Raw genomic sequence first — 23154 nt, 5'->3', positions numbered from 1 at the left:
TTGGATTGTGATTAAATATTTGACACAGCATAGGTTTCTGACACAGAATGAATGTGGTCTAAGAACTTAAAAATTTTAAATTGGACATTCACCTATTATGGTCCAATATCCAAAATCTAAATACATGGTTAGATTCAGCATATCAAAGAACCCCAAATATTCAATTTTTGATGAAATCAAACAAAGTTTAATTTTGGACCCTTTTGACCTCAATGTGGACAAAGTTGATAATGGGGCCCAAAAATCAAAAATCTAAATACATGGTTAGATTCAGCATATCAAAGATCCCCATATATTCAATTTTTGTTGAAATCAAACAAAGTTTAATTTTGGACCCCGATTTGGACCAACTTGAAAACTGGGCCAATAATCAAAAATCTAAATACATGTTTAGATTCGGCATATTAAAGAACCCTAAGAATTCAATTTTTGTTAAAATCAAACTAAGTTTAATTTTGGACCCTTTGGTCCTTAATGTAGACCAATTTGAAAACAGAACCAAAAATTAAGAATCTAACTACACGGTTAGATTCGGCATATCAAAGAACCCCAATAATTCAATTTTAGATGAAATCAAACAAAGTTTAATTTTGGACCCTTTGGACTTCAATGTGGACCAATTTAAAAACGGGGCCCAAAATCCAAAAACTTAATACACGGTTAGATTCAGCATATTAAAGAACCCCAAGAATTCAAGAATAAAACCCCATTGAAATTGGTCAAGAAATAAGCAATTTATAGGAAGTATCTTCTTTTGCACAATACTGTGCAATTGAATATTTCTTGCTATTGCGCAATACTGTACAATTGACAATTTCTTGCTATTGCGCAATATTGTATTATTGGATATTTCTTGCTATTGTGCAATACTGTGCAATTGAAGATTTCTTGCTATTGCGCAATACTGTGCAATTGAAGATTTCTTGCTATTGTACAATACTGTGCAATTGAAAATTTCTTGCTATTGCACAATACTTATTATATAATAATTAACACATCCTGTTTGGTGTGTATCTCCTACCATATCATTATTATTTGCTTTTAAATATAAATCAGAAATAACCAACTTAAAATGGAAAATTTTACAAGAAAGAAAAAAGGAAAAAAAAAAAAAATCCCCCGCCCCCAAAATATTTTGAACCCCCTTATGATTCATCACCCCCAAACTCAATCCCAGCCTTTCCTTTGTGGTATGGTACCTTGCAGTACAATTTCAGAGAGATCCATACACTTGAACACAAGTCATTGTCTGGAAACTAGAAAAATATGTTTTTTGGCCCCTTATTGGCCCCAAATTCCTAAACGTTTAGGGCAATTACCCCCAAACTCAAACCCAGCTTTCCCTTTGTGATATGGAACCTTGTAGTACAATTTCATAAAGATCCATACACTTACACACAAGTTATTGTCCCGAAACTACAAAAATGCTTGTTTTTTGCCCCTTTTTTGCCCCTAATTCCTAACATATTGAGGCAGTTACCCCCATCATCAATCCCAGCCTTCCCTTTGTGGTATGGTACCTTGCAGTACAATTTCAGAGAGATCCATACACTTGAACACAAGTTATTGACTGGAAACTAGAAAAATGCTTATTTTTGGCCCCCAATTTCTAAACATTTCGGGCAATTACCCCCAAACTCAATTCCAGCTTTCCCTTTATGATATGGAACCTTGTAGTACAATTTAAGAAATATCAAAACACTTACACACAAGTTATTGTCATGAAACTAGAATAAAATGCTTCGCTGGGGCGCAGCTTGATACGACCGCAGAGGTCGAACCCTGAACAGTTGGGGCAAGTATGGACACAAAATTCAAGCTTGATACAGCTATGACTTTGGATTGTCATTAAATATTTGACACAGCATAGGTTTCTGACACAGGATGAATGTGGTGTAAGAACTGGAAAAAATTTAATTTACCTATTATGGTGGAATATCCATAAACTAAATTGTTTGTTAATTTCAATATATCAAAGAATATGTAGAATTCAATGTTTGATGTAATGTAATAAAGTTGAAATTTGGACCGTTTTTGTTCAATGTGGACCAATTTGGTAACATGTATAAATAATCAAAAATCTAAATACATGGGAGCCCATTTAAATACATCATAAAGGTATTAAAATAGAAAGTGACATCATAGTCATGGCTAAAAATAAACAAAAATCCTTAATCAGCAACATTTAAAGTAATATCTAAAAATAAAATTCCTTTGTAACCATAAAAGCCCATTTAAATACATCATAAAGATATTAAAATAGAAAATGACATCATAGTCATGGCTAAACATAGCAAAAAACCCTTAATAAGCATCATTTAACAGTAATATCTAAAAATGGAAATTACATCATAAAGGTATTAAAATAGAAAATGACATCATAGTCATGGCTAAAAATAAACAAAATCCTTAATCAGCATCAGCAACATTTTATAGTAATATCTAAAAATAAAATTCCTTTGTAACCATAAAAGCCCATTTAAATACATCATAACAGATATTAAAATAGAAAATGACATCATAGTCATGGCTAAACATAGCAAAAACCTTAATCAGCATCATTTAACAGTAATATCTAAAAATAAAAATTTCTTTGCAACCATAAAAGTAAAATAGAAAATGACATCATAATCATAGCTAAAAATAAACAAAAATTTTTTTATTGGCAAATTTTAAATGGAGTTTATTATACTAAAACAATAAATTTGCAACCATAAACATGATAAAACCCCATTTAAACACATCATAAAAGTATTAAATAATTCAACTACATCATAAGGCTATAAAAATAGAAAATGACTTCATAGTCAAGGCTAAAGGTAAACAAAAAACCTTCATCAGCAAAATTTTATATTGGCAAATTTCCAATGAAGTTTATTACACTAAAATTGTTGGCAAATTTCCAATGCATTTATTAACAATAAAGTTATTGGCAAATTTCCAATTTACATAATTTAAAAGCAGTGTAGATGAGATATTTAAATGAGTTTGAATTACCAGCCTTACACTGCTTTTAAATAATGTTCTTTACTCAATTATTTTTCTATTAAAATGGAAACCCTTGTTTTTTAACCTTTATTCCTTAAACATTAGAGCCATAACCACCCCCCCCCCCCCCCCAAAGCCAATTATTACTTTCCAATGTAACCTAAATTTCCAATATACATAACTTTAAATTTCAGTTCCTCATGATATATAACCGTATCATTATTATTTTCTTTCATATATAAATCTGAAACAACCATCTTTAAATGGAAAATTTTAAAGAAAAAATAAGGAAAAAAAAAATCCTACCCCCAACACATTTTTTCAACCCCCTTTTGATTCATCATCCCCCACCTAAATCACAACCTTCAATTTGTGGTATGGTACATTGCAATACAATTTCACAGAGATCCATACACTTGAACACAAGTTTTTGTTGCAAACTAAAAAAATCCTTATTTTCGACCAATATTTGGCCCCTTATTCATAAATGTTTGAGCAATTAACCCCGAAACTCAATTCCTACTTTCTCTTCGTGATAAAAAATAACTAACTTAAAATGTAAATTTTAAACAAAAAAAAAAGGAAAAAAAAAAATTACCCCTTTTTTGACCCCCGCCCCCCTTATGATTCATCACCCCCACCCCCCTTTCCCCCCAAACCAAGCTCAATAACAGCCTTGCCTTTGTGGTATGGTACCTTGTAATACAATTTTAGAGAGATCCATACACTTGAACACAAGTTATTGTCTAGAAACTAAAAAATGCTTATTTTAAACCCCTTTTTAGGCCCCTTATTACTAAACGTTTTGGGCAATTACCACAACACTCAATTCCAGCTTTCCCTTTGTGAAATGGAACCTTGTAGTAAAATTTCAGAAAGATCCATATACTTACACACAAGTTATTGTCATGAAACTAGAAAAATGCTTGTTTTTTGCCCCTTTTTTGGCCCCTAATTCCTAATATTTTGAGGCAATTACCCCCAAAATCAATCCCAGCATTCCCTGTGTGTGCTATTGCGCAATACTGTGCAATTGAAGATTTCTTGCTATTGCGCAATACTGTGCAATTGAAGATTTCTTGCTATTGTGCAATACTGTGCAATTGAAAATTTCTTGCTATTGCACAATACTTATTATATAATAATTTACACATCCTGTTTGGTGTGTATCTCCTACCATATCATTATTATTTGATTTTAAATATAAATCAGAAATAACCAACTTAAAATGGAAAATTTTAAAAGAAACAAAAAAGGAAAAAAAAGAAAAAAAAGGAAAAAAAAAAAAATCCCCCCCCCAAAATTTTTTGAACCCCCATTATGATTCATAACCCCCAAACTCAATCCCAGCCTTCCCTTTGTGGTATGGTACCTTGCAGTACAATTTCAGAGAGATCCATACACTTGAACACAAGTTATTGTCTGGAAACTAGAAAAAAATGTGTTTTTTGGCCCCAAATTCCTAAACGTTTAGGGCAATTACCCCCAAACTCAATCCCAGCTTTCCCTTTGTGATATGGAACCTTGTAGTACAATTTCAGAAAGATCCATACACTTACACACAAGTTATTGTCATGAAACTAGAAAAATGCTTGTTTTTTGCCCCTTTTTTGGCCCCTAATTCCTAAAATTTGGAGGCAATTACCCCCAAAATCAATCCCAGCATTCCTTTAGTGATATGGAACCTTGTGGTACAATGTCAGAGAGATCCATACACTAACACACAAGTTATGTCTGGAAGTTACAAAAATGCTTATTTTTGGCCCCTTATTCCTTAACTGTTGGTACCATAACCCCCAAAATCAATCCCAACCTTCCTTTTGTGGTATTGAACCTTATGGTAAAATATCATAGAGATCCATTCACTTAAACTAAAGTTAGAGTGCGAAAACCAATGTGTCTTCGGACGACGCCAACGTCATACCAATATACGACCGCAAAATTTTTTGCGGTCGTATAAAAACGGGACCCAAAATTAAAAATCTAAATACACAGTTATATTTGGAATATCAAAGAACCCCAATAATTCAAGTTTTGATGAAATCAAACAAAGTTTAATTTTGGACCCTTTTGACCTCAATATGAACCAATTTGATAGCAGGGCCCACAAATAAATAAAATGCTCCGCAGGGCGCAGCTTGATACGACCGCAGAGGTCGAACCCTGAACAGTTGGGGGAAGTATGGACACAACATTCAAGCTTGATACAGCTTTTGATTTGGATTGTGATTAAATATTTGACACAGCATAGGTTTCTAACACAGATTGAATGTGGTCTAAGAACTTAAAAATTTTAAATTGGACATTCACCTATTATGGTCCAATATCCAAAATCTAAATACATGGTTAGATTCAGCATATCAAAGAACCCCAAGAATTCAATTTTTGATGAAATCAAACAAAGTTTAATTTTGGACCCTTTTGACCTCAATGTGGACAAAGTTGATAACGGGGCCCAAAAATCAAAAATCTAAATACATGGTTAGATTCAGCATATCAAAGAACCCCATATATTCAATTTTTGTTGAAATCAAACAAAGTTTAATTTTGGACCCCGATTTGGACCAACTTGAAAACTGGGCCCATAATCAAAAATCTAAATACATGTTTAGATTCAGCATATCAAAGAACCCTAAGAATTCAATTTTTGTTAAAATCAAACTAAGTTTAATTTTGGACCCTTTGGACCTTAATGTAGACCAATTTGAAAACGGAACCAAAAATTAAGAATCTAAATACACGGTTAGATTCGGCATATCAAAGAACCCCAATAATTCAATTTTTGATGAAATCAAACAAAGTTTAATTTTGGACCCTTTTGACCTCAATGTGGACAAAGTTGATAACGGGGCCCAAAAATCAAAAATCTAAATACATGGTTAGATTCAGCATATCAAAAAAACCCATATATTCAATTTTTGTTGAAATCAAACAAAGTTTAATTTTGGACCCCGATTTGGACCAACTTGAAAACTGGGCCCATAATCAAAAATCTAAATACATGTTTAGATTCAGCATATCAAAGAACCCAAAGAATTCAATTTTTGTTAAAATCAAACTAAGTTTAATTTTGGACCCTTTGGACCTTAATGTAGACCAATTTGAAAACGGAACCAAAATTTAAGAATCTAAATACACAGTTAGATTCGGCATATCAAAGAACCCCAATAATTCAATTTTTGATGAAATCAAACAAAGTTTAATTTTGGACCCTTTGGACCTCAATGTGGACCAATTTAAAAACGGGGCCCAAAATCCAAAAACTTAATACACGGTTAGATTCAGCATATTAAAGAACCCAATGAAATCAAGAATAAAACCCCATTGAAATTGGTCAAGAAATAAGCAATTTATAGGAAGTATCTTCTTTTGCACAATCCTGTGCTATTAAATATTTCTTGCTATTGCGCAATACTGTACAATTGACAATTTCTTGCTATTGCGCAATATTGTGCTATTGGATATTTCTTGCTATTGCGCAATACTGTGCAATTGAAGATTTCTTGCTATTGCGCAATACTGTGCAATTGAAGATTTCTTGCTATTGTGCAATACTGTGCAATTGAAAATTTCTTGCTATTGCACAATACTTATTATATAATAATTTACACATCCTGTTTGGTGTGTATCTCCTACCATATCATTATTATTTGATTTTAAATATAAATCAGAAATAACCAACTTAAAATGGAAAATTTTAAAAGAAACAAAAAAGGAAAAAAAAGAAAAAAAAGGAAAAAAAAAAAAATCCCCCCCCCAAAATTTTTTGAACCCCCATTATGATTCATAACCCCCAAACTCAATCCCAGCCTTCCCTTTGTGGTATGGTACCTTGCAGTACAATTTCAGAGAGATCCATACACTTGAACACAAGTTATTGTCTGGAAACTAGAAAAAAATGTGTTTTTTGGCCCCAAATTCCTAAACGTTTAGGGCAATTACCCCCAAACTCAATCCCAGCTTTCCCTTTGTGATATGGAACCTTGTAGTACAATTTCAGAAAGATCCATACACTTACACACAAGTTATTGTCATGAAACTAGAAAAATGCTTGTTTTTTGCCCCTTTTTTGGCCCCTAATTCCTAAAATTTGGAGGCAATTACCCCCAAAATCAATCCCAGCATTCCTTTAGTGATATGGAACCTTGTGGTACAATGTCAGAGAGATCCATACACTAACACACAAGTTATGTCTGGAAGTTACAAAAATGCTTATTTTTGGCCCCTTTTTGGCCCCTAATTCCTTTACTGTTATTACCATAACCCCCAAAATCAATCCCAACCTTCCTTTTGTGGTATTGAACCTTGTGGTAAAATTTCATAAAGATCCATTCACTTAAACTAAAGTTAGAGTGCGAAAACCAATGTGTCTTCGGACGACGCCGGACGACGACGACGCCAACGTCATACCAATATACGACCACAAAAATTTTTTTGCGGTCGTATAAAAATCTAAATACATGTTTAGATTCAGCATATCAAAGAACCCCATTTATTCAATTTTTGTTGAAATCAAACAAAGTTTAATTTTGGACCCCAACTTGGACCAACTTGAAAACTGGGCCCATAATCAAAAATCTAAACACATGTTTATATTCAGCTTATCAAAGAACCCCAAGAATTCAATTTTTGTTAAAATCAAACTAAGTTTAATTTTGGACCCTTTGGACCTTAATGTAGACCAATTTAAACAAGAGTGGACACGCTGAAATGTCTCGCCTTCTTTACTAACCATTGATATTATGTTGATAGTCCTAAATGAAAGCTTTACTACAACTATTACATAAACTTAACAAGATCCAAGAAAATGAAGTCAAGGTCATATAAACCAAACAAGAAATACATGTACACCTTACAATCATTCAATACACTAAATATAGTTGACCTATTGCTTATAGTTTCTAAGAAACAGACTTAACCAAGAAAACTAAACATTGACCAATGAATCGTGAAAATGAGGTCAAAGTCAGATGAACTATGCCAGGCAGACATGAACAGCTTACAATCCTTCCATACAACAAATATAGCTGACCTATTGCTTATAGTTTAAGAAAAACAGACTGAAACACATAAACTTAACACTGAGCAATGAACTGTGAAAATGAGGTCAAGGTCAAATAAAACCTGCGAGACTGACATGTACATCATAGAATATTTCCATACACCAAATATAGTTGACTTATTGCATAATAGTATAAGAAAAAAGATCAAAACTCAAAAACTTAACTTTGACCACTGAACCATGAAAATGAGGTCAAAGTCAGATGACACCTGCCAGTTGGACATGTACACCTTACAATCATTCCATACACCAAATATAGTAGACCTATTGGATAAAGTATAAGAAAAACGGACCAAAACACAAAAACTTAACTATAACCACTGAACCATGAAAATGAGGTCAAGGTCAGATGACACCTGCCAGTTGGACATGTACACCTTACAATCATTCCATACACCAAATATAGTAGACCTATTGGATAAAGTATAAGAAAAACGGACCAAAACACAAAAACTTAACTATAACCACTGAACCATGAAAATGAGGTCAAGGTCAGATGACACCTGCCAGTTGGACATGTACACCTTACAATCATTCCATACACCAAATATAATAGACCTATTGCATACAGTATAAGAAAAACAGACCAAAACACAAAAACTTAACTATAACCACTGAACCATGAAAATGAGGTCAAGGTCAGATGACACCTGCCAGTTGGACATGCACACCTTACAGTCCTTCCATACACCAAATATACTAGACCTATTGCTTATAGTATCTGAGATATGGACTTGACCACCAAAACTTAACCTTGTTCACTGATCCATGAAATGAGGTCGAGGTCAAGTGAAAACTGTCTGACAGGCATGAGGACCTTGCAAGGTACGCACATACTAAATATAGTTATCCTATTACTTATAATAAGAGAGAATTTAACATTACAAATAATCTGAACTTTTTTTTCAAGTAGTCACTGAACCATGAAAATGAGGTCAAGGAAATTGGACATGTGACTGACGGAAACTTCGTAACATGAGGCATCCATATACAAAGTATGAAGCATCCAGGTCTTCCACCTTCTAAAATATAAAGCTTTTAAGAAGTTAGCTAACGCCGCCGCCGCCGCCGTAGCCGCCGCCGCCGGATCGCTCTCCCTATGTCGAGCTTTCTGCGACAAAAGTCGCAGGCTCGACAAAAACAGGACCCAAAAATTGAAAATCTAAATACACTGTTAGATTTGGCATATCAAAGAACCCCAGTAATTCAATTTTTGATGAAATCAAACTAAGTTTAATTTAGGACCCTTTTGACCTCAATATGAACCAATTTGATAGCGGGGTCCACAAATAAAAAATCTAAATACATGGTTAGATTCAGCATATCAAAGAACCCCATATATTCAATTTTTGTTGAAATCAAACAAAGTTTAATTTTGAACCCCAATTTGGACCAACTTGAAAACTGGGCCAAAAATCAAAAATCTAATTACATGTTTAAATTCAGCATATCAAAGAACCCCATATATTCAATTTTTGTTAAAATCAAACAAAGTTTAATTTTGGACCATTTGGACCTTAATGTAGACCAATTTGAAAACTGGACCCAAAATTAAAAATCTAAATACACGGTTAGATTCGGCATAACAAATATATGAATGTGGTCAAAGATTTTACAAATCTAATGCCCCATACTGTGCAATTAAAGATTACTTCTTGAAATTTTTCAATATTTGAAATTTGAAAAAAAAAAAAATATTTGAAGAATAATTCTTTTTAATTTCTGAAATCTGAAATGAGAAAAAATTTACCCCCCACAATTTCTTTTTACCCCAAAAAATTCTTTCCCTCAAGATATGGTCATAATCTCAATTCAAATTTCCAATGGAGTTTGCAACCATAATTACCCATTTAAATTTACCATAGTGCTAACTTAATCTATTTTATAATAGAATTTAAAATATAGTGTCAAATCTTTCATATGGATTTTTTTGTAAAAAAAAAAGATGCAACATTTGCAGATATTTTTACTGGTCTTCCTTTATAAATATGCATTTCTTTAAACATAATTTAAAAGCAGTGTAAGGGAAGTAACCAAAACGTTGTATTTGGATAACCTCCCTTACACTGTTTTAAATTATCTTAATTGTTTATTAACCATTACTTCATACATAATTTAAAAGCAGTGTAAGGGAGGTAATTTCAATGATGTATTTGATTTATCTTCCTTACACTGCTTTAAATTATGTTTTGTACAAAAGTATATGTCCATTAACCAGGACAACCTTGTTTTTCCCCCTTTTTTGCCCCTAATTCCTAAACGATTTGAGCCATAACCCCCAAAGCAAATCCTCACCATCCCTTTGTGGTATGGAAACTTGTAGTATAATTTCAGAGATCCATACACCATTCCACAGTTATTGTCTGGAAACTAGAAAATGCTTATTTTTGGCCCCTCTTCGGCCCCTAATTCCTTAACTGTTGGTACCATAACCCCCAAAATCAATCCCAACCTTCCTTTTGTGGTATTTAACCTTATGGTAAAATTTCAAAGAGATCCATTCACTTAAACTAAAGTTAGAGTGCGAAAACCAATGTGTCTTCGGACGACGACGACAACGCCAACGTCATACCAATATACAACCGCAAAAATTTTTTGTGATCGTATGAAAAAAAGGCCCCAAAATTAATAATCTAAATACACAGATAGAATCAGCATATCAAAGAACCCATATAATTCAATTTTTGATGAAATCAAACAAAGTTTCATTTTGAACCCTTTGGACCTCAATGTGGACCAATCTAAAAACAGGGCCCAAAATCCAAAATCTAAATACACGGTTAGATTCAGCATATTTACCAAAGAATTCAGGACTTGAAATAAACCCCATGGAAATTGTTCAAGAAATAAGCAATTTATACAAAGTATTAGAAAAGTATTGTTTTGGTCCCTTATTCCTAATCAGTTAGATTAATAACCCCCAAAATCAATCCCATCCTTCCTTTTTTGGTATGGAACCTTGTCTAACAATTTCATAGAGATCCATACACTTATTCTCAAGTTATTGTCTGGAAACCAAATGTCCTCAGACGACTATGATGCACACTGACAACGTCATAACATTATACAACTGCAAAAATTTTACGGTCATATAAAAATGTATGAATAAATGGACAAAGTTGATAACGGGGCCCAAAAATCAAAAATCTAAATACATGGTTAGATTTAGCATATCAAAGAACCCCATATATTCAATTTTTGTTGAAATCAAACAAAGTTTAATTTTGGACCCCGATTTAGACCAACTTGAAAACTGGGCCCATAATCAAAAATCTAAATACATGTTTAGATTCAGCATATTAAAGAACCCTAAAAATTCAATTTTTGTTAAAATCAAACTAAGTTTAATTTTGGACCCTTTGGACCTTAACGTAGACCAATTTGAAAACGGAACCAAAAATTAAGAATCTAAATACACGGTTAGATTCGGCATATCAAAGAACCCCAATAATTCAATTTTTGATGAAATCAAACAAAGTTAAATTTTGTACCCTTTGGACCTCAATGTGGACCAATTTAAAAACGGGGCCCAAAATCCAAAAACTTAATACACGGTTAGATTCAGCATATCAAAGAACCCGAAGAATTCAATTTTTGATGAAATCAAACAAAGTTTAATTTTGGACCCTTTTGATCTCAATGTGGACAAAGTTGATAACGGGGCCCAAAAATGAAAAATCTAAATACATGGTTAGATTCAGCATATCAAAGAACCCCATATATTCAATTTTTGTTGAAATCAAACAAAGTTTAATTTTGGACCCCGATTTGGACCAACTTGAAAACTGGGCCCATAATCAATAAAATGCTTCGCTGGGCGCAGCTTGATACGACCGCAGAGGTCGAACCCTGAACAGTTGGGGCAAGTATGGACACAACATTCAAGCTTGATACAGCTCTGAATTTGGATTGTGATTAAATATTTGACACAGCATAGGTTTCTGACACAGAAAGAATGTGGTCTAAGAACTTCAATTTTTTTAATTTACCTATTATGGTCCAATGTCCAAAATCAAAATACATGGTTAGATTCAGCATATCAAAGAACCCCATATATTCAATTTTTGTTGAAATCAAACAAAGTTTAATTTTGGACCCCAACTTGGACAAACTTGAAATCTGGTCCCATAATCAAAAATCTGAACACATGTTTAGATTCAGCATATCAAAGTACCCCAAGAATTCAATTTTTGTTAAAATCAAACTAAGTTTAATTTTGGACCCTTTGGACCTTAATGTACACCAATTTAAAAAACGGGACCCAAAATTAAAAATCTAAAAACACGGTTAGATTTGGCATATCAAAGAACCCCAATAATTCAATTTTTGATGAAATCAAACAAAGATTAATTTTGGACCCTTTTGACCTCAATATGAACCAATTTGATAGCGGGCCCACAAAATAAAAAATCTAAATACATGGTAAGATTCAGCATATCAAAGAACCCCATATATTCAATTTTTGTTGAAATCAAACCAAGTTTAATTTTGGACCCCAATTTGGACCAACTTGAAAACTGGGCCAAAAATCTAAAATCTAAATACATGTTTAGATTCAGCATATCAAAGAACCCCATATATTCAATTTTTGTTGAAATCAAACAAAGTTTAATTTTGGACCCCAACTTGGACCAACTTGAAAACTGGGCCCATAATCAAAAATCTAAACACATGTTTAGATTCAGCATATCAAAGAACCCAAAAAATTCAATTTTTGTTAAAATCAAACTAAGTTTAATTTTGGACCCTTTGGACCTTAATGTAGACCAATTTAAAAAACGGGACCCAAAAGGAAAAATCTAAATACACGGTTAGATTTGGCATATCAAAGAACCCCAATAATTCAATTTTTGATGAAATCAAACAAAGTTTAATTTTGGACCCTTTTGACCTCAATATGAACCAATTTGATAGCGGGCCCACAAATAAAAAATCTAAATACATGGTAAGATTCAGCATATCAAAGAACCCCATATATTCAATTTTTGTTGAAATCAAACAAAATTTAATTTTGGACCCCAATTTGGACCAACTTGAAAACTGGGCCAAAAATCTAAAATCTTAATACATGTTTAGATTCAGCATATCAAAGAACCCCATATATTCAATTTTTGTTGAAATCAAACCAAGTTTAATTTTGGACCCCAACTTGGAACAACTTGAAAACTGGGCCCATAATCAAAAATCTAAACACATGTTTAGATTCAGCATATCAAAGAACCCCAAGAATTCAATTTTTGTTAAAATCAAACTAAGTTTAATTTTGGACCCTTTGGACCTTAATGTAGACCAATTTAAAAACGGGACCCAAAATTAAAAATCTAAATACACCGTTAGATTTGGCATATCAAAGAACCCCAATAATTCAATTTTTGATGAAATCAAACAAAGTTTAATTTTGGACCCTTTTGACCTCAATATGAACCAATTTGATAGCGGGTCCACAAATAAAAAATCTAAATACATGGTTAGATTCAGCATATCAAAGAACCCCAAGAATTCAATTTTTGATGAAATCAAACAAAGTTTAATTTTGGACCCTTTTGACCTCAATGTGGACACAGTTGATAACGGGGCCCAAAAATCAAAAATCTAAATACATGGTTAGATTCAGCATATCAAAGAACCCCATATATTCAATTTTTGTTGAAATCAAACAAAGTTTAATTTTGGACCCCGATTTGGACCAACTTGAAAACTGGGCCCATAATCAAAAATCTAAATATATGTTTAGATTCAGCATATCAAAGAACCCAAAAAATTCAATTTTTGTTAAAATCAAACTAAGTTTAATTTTGGACCCTTTTGACCTTAATGTAGACCAATTTGAAAACGGAACCAAAAATTAAGAATCTAAATACACGGTTAGATTTGGCATATCAAAGAACCCCAATTATTCAATTTTTGATGAAATCAAACAAAGTTAAATTTTGGACCCTTTGGACCTCAATGTGGACCAATTTACAATCGGGGCCCAAAATCCAAAAACTTATTACACGGTTAGATTCAGAATATTAAAGAACCCCAAGAATTCAAGAATAAAACCCCATTGAAATTGATCAAGAAATAAGCAATTTATACGAAGTATCTTCTTTTGCACAATACTGTGCAATTGAATATTTCTTGCTATTGTGCAATACTGTACAATTGACAATTTCTTGCTATTGCGCAATATTGTGCTATTGGATATTTCTTGCTATTGCGCAATACTGTGCAATTGAAGATTTCTTGCTATTGCGCAATACTGTGCAATTGAAGATTTCTTGCAATTGTGCAATACTGTGCAATTGAAAATTTCTTGCTATTGCACAATACTTATTATATAATAATTTACACATCCTGTTTGGTGTGTATCCCCTACCATATCATTATTATTTGCTTTTAAATATTAATCAGAAATAACCAACTTAAAATGGAAAATTTTAAAAGAAAAAAAAAAGGAAAAAAAGAAAAAAAAAGAAAAAAAAAAAATCCCCCCCCCAAATTTTTTGAACCCCCTTATGATTCATCACCCCCAAACTCAATCCCAGCCTTCCCTTTGTGGTATGGTACCTTGCAGTACAATTTCAGAGAGATCCATACACTTGAACACAAGTTATTGTCTGGAAACTAGAAAAATGCTTATTTTTGGCCCCTTTTTGGCCCCCAATTCCTAAACGTTTCGGGCAATTACCCCCAAACTCAATTCCAGCTTTCCCTTTGTGATATGGAACCTTGTAGTACAATTTCAGAAATATCCAAACACTTACACACAAGTTATTGTCATGAAACTAGAAAAATGCTTGTTTTTTGCCCCTTTTTTGGCCCCTAATTCCTAAAATTTTGAGGCAATTACCCCCAAAATCAATTACAGCCTTCCCTTTGTGATATGGAACCTTGTGGTACAATGTCAGAGAGATCCATACACTTACACACAAGTTTTTGTCTGGAAGTTACAAAATGCTTATTTTTGGCCCCTTTTTGGCCCCTAATTCCTTAACTGTTGGTACCATAACCCCCAAAATCAATCCCAACCTTCCTTTTGTGGTATTGAACCTTATGGTAAAATTTCATGGAGATCCATTCACTTAAACTAAAGTTAGAGTGCGAAAACCAATGTGTCTTCGGACGACGCCGGACGACGCCAGACGACGACGACGACGACGACGACGACGACGACGACGACGACGACGACGACGACGACGACGCCAACGTCATACCAATATACGACCAAAAAATTTTCAATTTTTGCGGTCGTATAAAAAATCTAAATACATGTTTAGATTCAGCATATCAAAGAACCCTAAAAATTCAATTTTTGTTAAAATCAAACTAAGTTTAATTTTGGACCCTTTGGACCTTAATGTAGACCAATTTGAAAACGGAACCAAAAATTAAGAATCTAAATACATGGTTAGATTCGGCATATCAAAGAACCCCAATAATTCAATTTTTGATGAAATCAAACAAAGTTAAATTTTGGACCCTTTGGACCTCAATGTGGACCAATTTAAAAACGGGGCCCAAAATCCAAAAACTTAATACACGGTTAGATTCAGCATATTAAAGAACCCCAAGAATTCAAGAATAAAACCCCATTGAAATTGATCAAGAAATAAGCAGTTTATATGAAGTATCTTCTTTTGCACAATACTGTGCAATTGAATATTTCTTGCTATTGCGCAATACTGTACAATTGACAATTTCTTGCTATTGCTCAGTTTTGTGCTATTGGATATTTCTTGCTATTGCGCAATACTGTGCAATTGAAGATTACTTGCTATTGCGCAATACTGTGCAATTGAAGATTTCTTGCTATTGTGCAATACTGTGCAATTGAAAAAAATTTTGCTATTGCACAATACTTATTATATAATAATTTACACATCCTGTTTGGTGTGTATCTCCTACCATATCATTATTATTTGCTTTTAAATATAAATCAGAAATAACCAACTTAAAATGGAAAATTTTAAAAGAAAAAAAAAAAAGGAAAAAAAGAAACCCCCCCCCCCAAAATTTTTTCAACCCCATTATGATTCATCACCCCCAAACTCAATCCCAGCCTTCCCTTTGTGGTATGGTACCTTGCAGTACAATTTCAGAGAGATCCATACACTTGAACACAAGTTATTGTCTGGAAACTAGAAAAATGCTTATTTTTGGCCCCTTTTTGGCCCCCAATTCCTAAACGTTTCGGGCAATTACCCCCAAACTCAATTCCAGCTTTCCCTTTGTGATATGGAACCTTGTAGTACAATTTCAGAAATATCCAAACACTTACACACAAGTTATTGTCATGAAACTAGAAAAATGCTTGTTTTTTGCCCCTTTTTTGGCCCCTAATTCCTAAAATGTTGAGGCAATTACCCCCAAAATCAATTACAGCCTTCCCTTTGTGATATGGAACCTTGTGGTACAATGTTAGAGAGATCCATACACTTACACACAAGTTATTGTCTGAAAGTTACAAAAATGCTTATTTTTGGCCCCTTTTTGGCCCCTAATTCCTTAACTGTTGGTACCATAACCCCCAAAATCAATCCCAACCTTCCTTTTGTGGTATTGTACCTTATGGTAAAATTTCATAGAGATCCATTCACTTAAACTAAAATAATTGTGCGAAAACCAATGTGTCTTCAGACTACCACGACGACGCCAACGTCATACCAATATACGACCGCAAAAAATGGTCGCATAAAAATGCAAAAGAGCATTGATTGTTTTCAATAATTGGATAATCAGATTCAGATACAGGATTTTGAAAAAAATCCAGGGGCGCCCAAACTAGGCAATGCTAGGAGTGGGACATGTAAAAAGTCTATGCATTAACCATCTATTTAGTTCCTGCCTCTGAAAATTACTTGCTTTTAACCATTGTTTTCGATTTTAAACAGTTAGTTGATTGTTCAAAATAAATTATTATTAATATAGTTAAGTCATCCAAGGAACATGTTTCACCTGTCATTTCCAAATAATAAAAGTAGAGAAATGGCAAAGTCAAATTAAGTCAATACGATTGAAACCCCAAAAATCACATTTATCAAAAATTTAAATAAAAGTTGCTGAACCTCATTTCTTAATATCTGTACAATTCTGGAAAGCAGTTTTCTTGGCATTGTGAATAAACAAAGTGTGATGTGGACAAAGAGGACGCAAGTGATCCCTATGTGTCAACCCAAGCTCACTAGTACTCTGTCAGGCTTAAAAATAGTCTTGACACCATAAGGTCAGCAAGGATAACTCCTTGGTTAGGACTGCATAATAATTGAGGTAAACTGACTTAGGATGATTCAGGTCAAACATGATTGAAATTAACTTCAAGTCAAAGAGACATAACTTGGAGATTTTACCTGCTGGATAGCGGACAAATTGAATTCTCAGGGAGACTCTAAGTAAAAGGAGGGGTAGTACAGAATTTTGTGTGTCTGTGGTTTCTGACTGTGGTTTTAGGTAGAAACTGTTGTTTTTGTCTTTCTAGACAGATACTTATTGTTTTTCTGGGAGTTCCTGTTTATTTATATGAAAATAAAGGATAAGAATAAGAAGTTCAAGGCATATAAATGTTGACCAACACTAAGCTATGAGAATGGCTCATTGTGGCTTTTTGTATCATGCAAGCTTAAATGTTAAGAGAACTTTAGATCAACTATTTAGTTTGATGGTGATAAATTGTCTTTCTAGACAGAAATTTGTTATGTTTCTGGGAATACCTGTTTATTTATATGAATAATAAAATGCTCCGCAGGGCGCAGCTTGATACGACCGCAGAGGTCGAACCCTGAACAGTTGGGGCAAGTATGGACACAACATTCAAGCTTGATACAGCTCTGAATTTGGATTGTGATTAAATATTTGACACAGCATAGGTTTCTGACACAGAATGAATGTGGTCTAAGAACTTAAAATTTTAAATTGGACATTCACCTATTATGGTCCAATATCCAAAATCTAAATACATGGTTAGATTCAGCATATCAAAGAACTCCAAGAATTCAATTTTTGATGAAATCAAACAAAGTTTAATTTTGGACCCTTTTGACCTCAATGTGGACAAAGTTGATAACGGGACCCAAAAATCTAAATACATGGTTAGATTCAGCATATCAAAGAACCCCATATATTCAATTTTTGTTGAAATCAAACAAAGTTTAATTTTGGACCCCGATTTGGACCAACTTGAAAACTGGGCCCATAATCAAAAATCTAAATACATGTTTAGATTCAGCATATCAAAGAACACTAAAAATTCAATTTTTGTTAAAATCAAACTAAGTTTAATTTTGGACCCTTTGGACCTTAATGTAGACCAATTTGAAAACGGTACCAAAAATTAAGAGTCTAAATACACGATTAGATTCGGCATATCAAAGAACCCCAATAATTCAATTTTTGATGAAATCAAACAAAGTTAAATTTTGGACCCTTTGGACCTCAATGTGGACCAATTTAAAAACAGGGCCCAAAATCCAAAAACTTAATACACGGTTATATTCAGCATATTAAAGAACCCCAAGAATTCAAGAATAAAACCCCATTGAAATTGATCAAGAAATAAGCAATTTATAAGAAGTATCTTCTTTTGCACAATACTGTGCAATTGCATATTTCTTGCTATTGCGCAATACTGTACAATTGACAATTTCTTGCTATTGCGCAATATTGTGCTATTGGATATTTCTTGCTATTGCGCAATACTGTGCAATTGAAGATTTCTTGCTATTGTGCAATACTGTGCAATTGAAGATTTCTTGCTATTGTGCAATACTGTGCAATTGAAAATTTCTTGCTATTGCACAATACTTATTATATAAAAATTTACACATTCTGTTTGGTGTGTATCTCCTACCATATCATTATTATTTGCTTTTAAATATAAATCAGAAATAACCAACTTAAAATGGAAAATTTTAAAAGAAAAAAAAAAGGAAAAATAGAAAAAAAAAGAACCCCCCCCCCCAAATTTTTTGAACCCCCTTATGATTCATCACCCCCAAACTCAATCCCAGCCTTCCCTTTGTGGTATGGTACCTTGCAGTACAATTTCAGAGAGATCCATACACTTGAACACAAGTTATTGTCATGAAACTAGAAAAATGCTTGTTTTTTGCCCCTTTTTTGGCCCCTAATTCCTAAAATTTTGAGGCAATTACCCCCAAAATCAATTACAGCCTTCCCTTTGTGATATGGAACCTTGTGGTACAATGTCAGAGAGATCCATACACTTACACACAAGTTATTGTCTGAAAGTTACAAAAATGTTTATTTTTGGCCCCTTTTTGGCCCCTAATTCCTTAACTGTTGGTACCATAACCCCCAAAATCAATCCCAACCTTCCTTTCGTGGTATTGAACCTTATGGTAAAATTTCATGGAGATCCATTCACTTAAACTAAAGTAAGAGTGTGAAAACCAATGTGTCTTTGGACGACGCCGGACGACAGCGACGACGCCAACGTCATACCAATATACGACCAAAGAATTTTTAATTTTTGCAGTCGTATAAAAACAGTGTAAGGGAGGTAATCAAAACGTTGTATTTGGATTACCTCCCTTACACTGCTTTTAAATTGTCTTAATTGTTCATTAACCATTACTTTATACATAATTTAAAAGCAGTGTAAGGGAGGTAATTCAAGTTATGTATTTGAATTACCTCCCTTAAACTGCTTTAAATTATGTTTTGTACTAAAGTATTTGTCCATTAACCAGGACACCCTTGTTTTTCCCCCTTTTTTGCCCCTAATTCCTAAACAGTTTGAGCCATCAACCCCCAAAGCAAGTCCTTACCATCCCTTTGTGGTATGGAAACTTGTGGTATAATTTCAGAGAGATCCATACACCGTTCCACAAGTTATTGTCTGGAAACTAGAAAAATGCTTATTTGTTTCCCCTTTTTGGCCCCTAATTCCTTAACTGTTGGTACCATAACCCCCAAAATCAATCCCAACCTTCCTTTTGTGGTATTGTACCTTATGGTAAAATTTCATAGAGATCCATTCACTTAAACTAAAATAATTGTGCGAAAACCAATGTGTCTTCAGACTACCACGACGACGCCAACGTCATACCAATATACGACCGCAAAAAATGGTCGTATAAAAATGCAAAAGAGCATTGATTGTTTTCAATAATTCGATAATCAGATTCAGATACAGGATTTTGAAAAAAATCCAGGGGCGCCCAAACTAGGCAATGCTAGGAGTGGGACATGTAAAAAGTCTATGCATTAACCATCTATTTAGTTCCTGCCTCTGAAAATTACTTGCTTTTAACCATTGTTTTCGATTTTAAACAGTTAGTTGATTGTTCAAAATAAATTATTATTAATATAGTTAAGTCATCCAAGGAACATGTTTCACCTGTCATTTCCAAATAATAAAAGTAGAGAAATGGCAAAGTCAAATTTAGTCAATACGATTGAAACCCCAAAAATCACATTTATCAAAAATTTAAATAAAAGTTGTTGAACCTCATTTCTTAATATCTGTACAATTCTGGAAAGCAGTTTTCTTGGCATTGTGAATAAACAAAGTGTGATGTGGACAAAGAGGACGCAAGTGATCCCTATGTGTCAACCCAAGCTCACTAGTACTCTGTCAGGCTTAAAAATAGTCTTGACACCATAAGGTCAGCAAGGATAACTCCTTGGTTAGGACTGCATAATAATTGAGGTAAACTGACTTAGGATGATTCAGGTCAAACATGATTGAAATTAACTTCAAGTCAAAGAGACATAACTTGGAGATTTTACCTGCTGGATAGCGGACAAATTGAATTCTCAGGGAGACTCTAAGTAAAAGGAGGGGTAGTACAGAATTTTGTGTGTCTGTGGTTTCTGACTGTGGTTTTAGGTAGAAACTGTTGTTTTTGTCTTTCTAGACAGATACTTATTGTTTTTCTGGGAGTTCCTGTTTATTTATATGAAAATAAAGGATAAGAATAAGAAGTTCAAGGCATATAAATGTTGACCAACACTAAGCTATGAGAATGGCTCATTGTGGCTTTTTATATCATGCAAGCTTAAATGTTAAGAGAACTTTAGATCAACTATTTAGTTTGATGGTGATAAATTGTCTTTCTAGACAGAAATTTGTTATGTTTCTGGGAATACCTGTTTATTTATATGAATAATAAAATGCTCCGCAGGGCGCAGCTTGATACGACCGCAGAGGTCGAACCCTGAACAGTTGGGGCAAGTATGGACACAACATTCAAGCTTGATACAGCTCTGAATTTGGATTGTGATTAAATATTTGACACAGCATAGGTTTCTGACACAGAATGAATGTGGTCTAATAACTTAAAATTTTAAATTGGACATTCACCTATTATGGTCCAATATCCAAAATCTAAATACATGGTTAGATTCAGCATATCAAAGAACCCATTGAAATCAATTTTTGATGAAATCAAACAAAGTTTAATTTTGGACCCTTTTGACCTCAATGTGGACAAAGTTGATAACGGGACCCAAAAATCTAGATACATGGTTAGATTCAGCATATCAAAGAACCCCATATATTCAATTTTTGTTGAAATCAAACAAAGTTTAATTTTGGACCCCGATTTGGACCAACTTGAAAACTGGGCCCATAATCAAAAATCTAAATACATGTTTAGATTCAGCATATCAAAGAACACTAAAAATTAAATTTTTGTTAAAATCAAACTAAGTTTAATTTTGGACCCTTTGGACCTTAATGTAGACCAATTTGAAAACGGTACCAAAAATTAAGAATCTAAATACACGGTTAGATTCGGCATATCAAAGAACCCCAATAATTCAATTTTTGATGAAATCAAACAAAGTTAAATTTTGGACCCTTTGGACCTCAATGTGGACCAATTTAAAAACGGGGCCCAAAATCCAAAAACTTAATACACAGTTATATTCAGCATATTAAAGAACCCCAAGAATTCAAGAATAAAACCCCATTGAAATTGATCAAGAAATAAGCAATTTATAAGAAGTATCTTCTTTTGCACAATACTGTGCAATTGAATATTTCTTGCTATTGCCCAATACTGTACAATTGACAATTTCTTGCTATTGCGCAATACTGTGCTATTGGATATTTCTTGCTATTGCGCAATACTGTGCAATTGAAGATTTCTTGCTATTGCGCAATACTGTGCAATTGAAGATTTCTTGCTATTGTGCAATACTGTGCAATTGAAAATTACTTGCTATTGCACAATACTTATTATATAAAAATTTACACATCCTGTTTGGTGTGTATATCCTACCATATCATTATTATTTGCTTTTAAATATAAATCAGAAATAACCAACTTACAATGGAAAATTTTAAAAGAAAAAAAAAGGAAAAATAGAAAAAAAAAGAACCCCCCCCCCCCCCCCCCAAATTTTTTGAACCCCCTTATGATTCATCACCCCCAAACTCAATCCCAGCCTTCCCTTTGTGGTATGGTACCTTGCAGTACAATTTCAGAGAGATCCATACACTTGAACACAAGTTATTGTCTGGATACTAGAAAAATTGCTTATTTTTGGCCCCTTTTTGGCCCCCAATTCCTAAACGTTTCAGGCAATTACCCCTGAACTCAATTCCAGCTTTCCCTTTGTGATATGAAACCTTGTAGTACAATTTCAGAAATATCCAAACACTTACACACAAGTTATTGTCATGAAACTAGAAAAATACTTGTTTTTTGCCCCTTTTTTGGCCCTTAATTCCTAAAATTTTGAGGCAATTACCCCCAAAATCAATAACAGCCTTCCCTTTGTGATATGGAACCTTGTGGTACAATGTCAGAGAGATCCATACACTTACACACAAGTTATTGTCTGAAAGTTACAAAAATGCTTATTTTTGGCCCCTTTTTGGCCCCTAATTCCTTAACTGTTGGTACCATAACCCCCAAAATCAATCCCAACCTTCCTTTTGTGGTATTGAACCTTATGGTAAAATTTCATGGAGACCCATTCACTTAAACTAAAGTTAGAGTGCAAAAACCAATGTGTCTTCGGACGACGCCGGACGACAACGACGACGACGCCAACGTCATACCAATATACGACCAAAATATTTTTAATTTTTGCGGTCGTATAAAAAGGATAACTTTCAAATAAATTTAATTTAAATTGTCCATCAACAAAAT

The 23154-nt window shown here is 33.5% G+C and overlaps 1 protein-coding gene and 1 long non-coding RNA gene across 3 annotated transcripts in view; both read right to left on the bottom strand.

Moving 5' to 3' along the window:
• The window catches only part of LOC127718911 (obg-like ATPase 1), a 128700-nt gene that overhangs the window by 11220 nt on the left and 94326 nt on the right, over window positions 1-23154 (bottom strand). The gene's annotated exons all lie outside the window — the stretch shown is intronic.
• On the bottom strand, window positions 1124-23147 carry LOC127718927 (uncharacterized). The gene is made up of 4 exons (XR_007990015.1): window positions 22791-23147; window positions 11416-14925; window positions 4512-5676; window positions 1124-1359 (listed from the first exon to the last, which is right to left on the bottom strand). It is a non-coding gene; the product is annotated as an uncharacterized LOC127718927 (long non-coding RNA).

This window comes from Mytilus californianus, unplaced genomic scaffold, assembly GCF_021869535.1.
Source record: "Mytilus californianus isolate M0D057914Y unplaced genomic scaffold, xbMytCali1.0.p SCAF_10, whole genome shotgun sequence".
Taxonomy (NCBI): Eukaryota; Metazoa; Mollusca; class Bivalvia; order Mytilida; family Mytilidae; genus Mytilus; species Mytilus californianus.
This window is presented reverse-complemented; position numbering and strand designations above follow the sequence as displayed.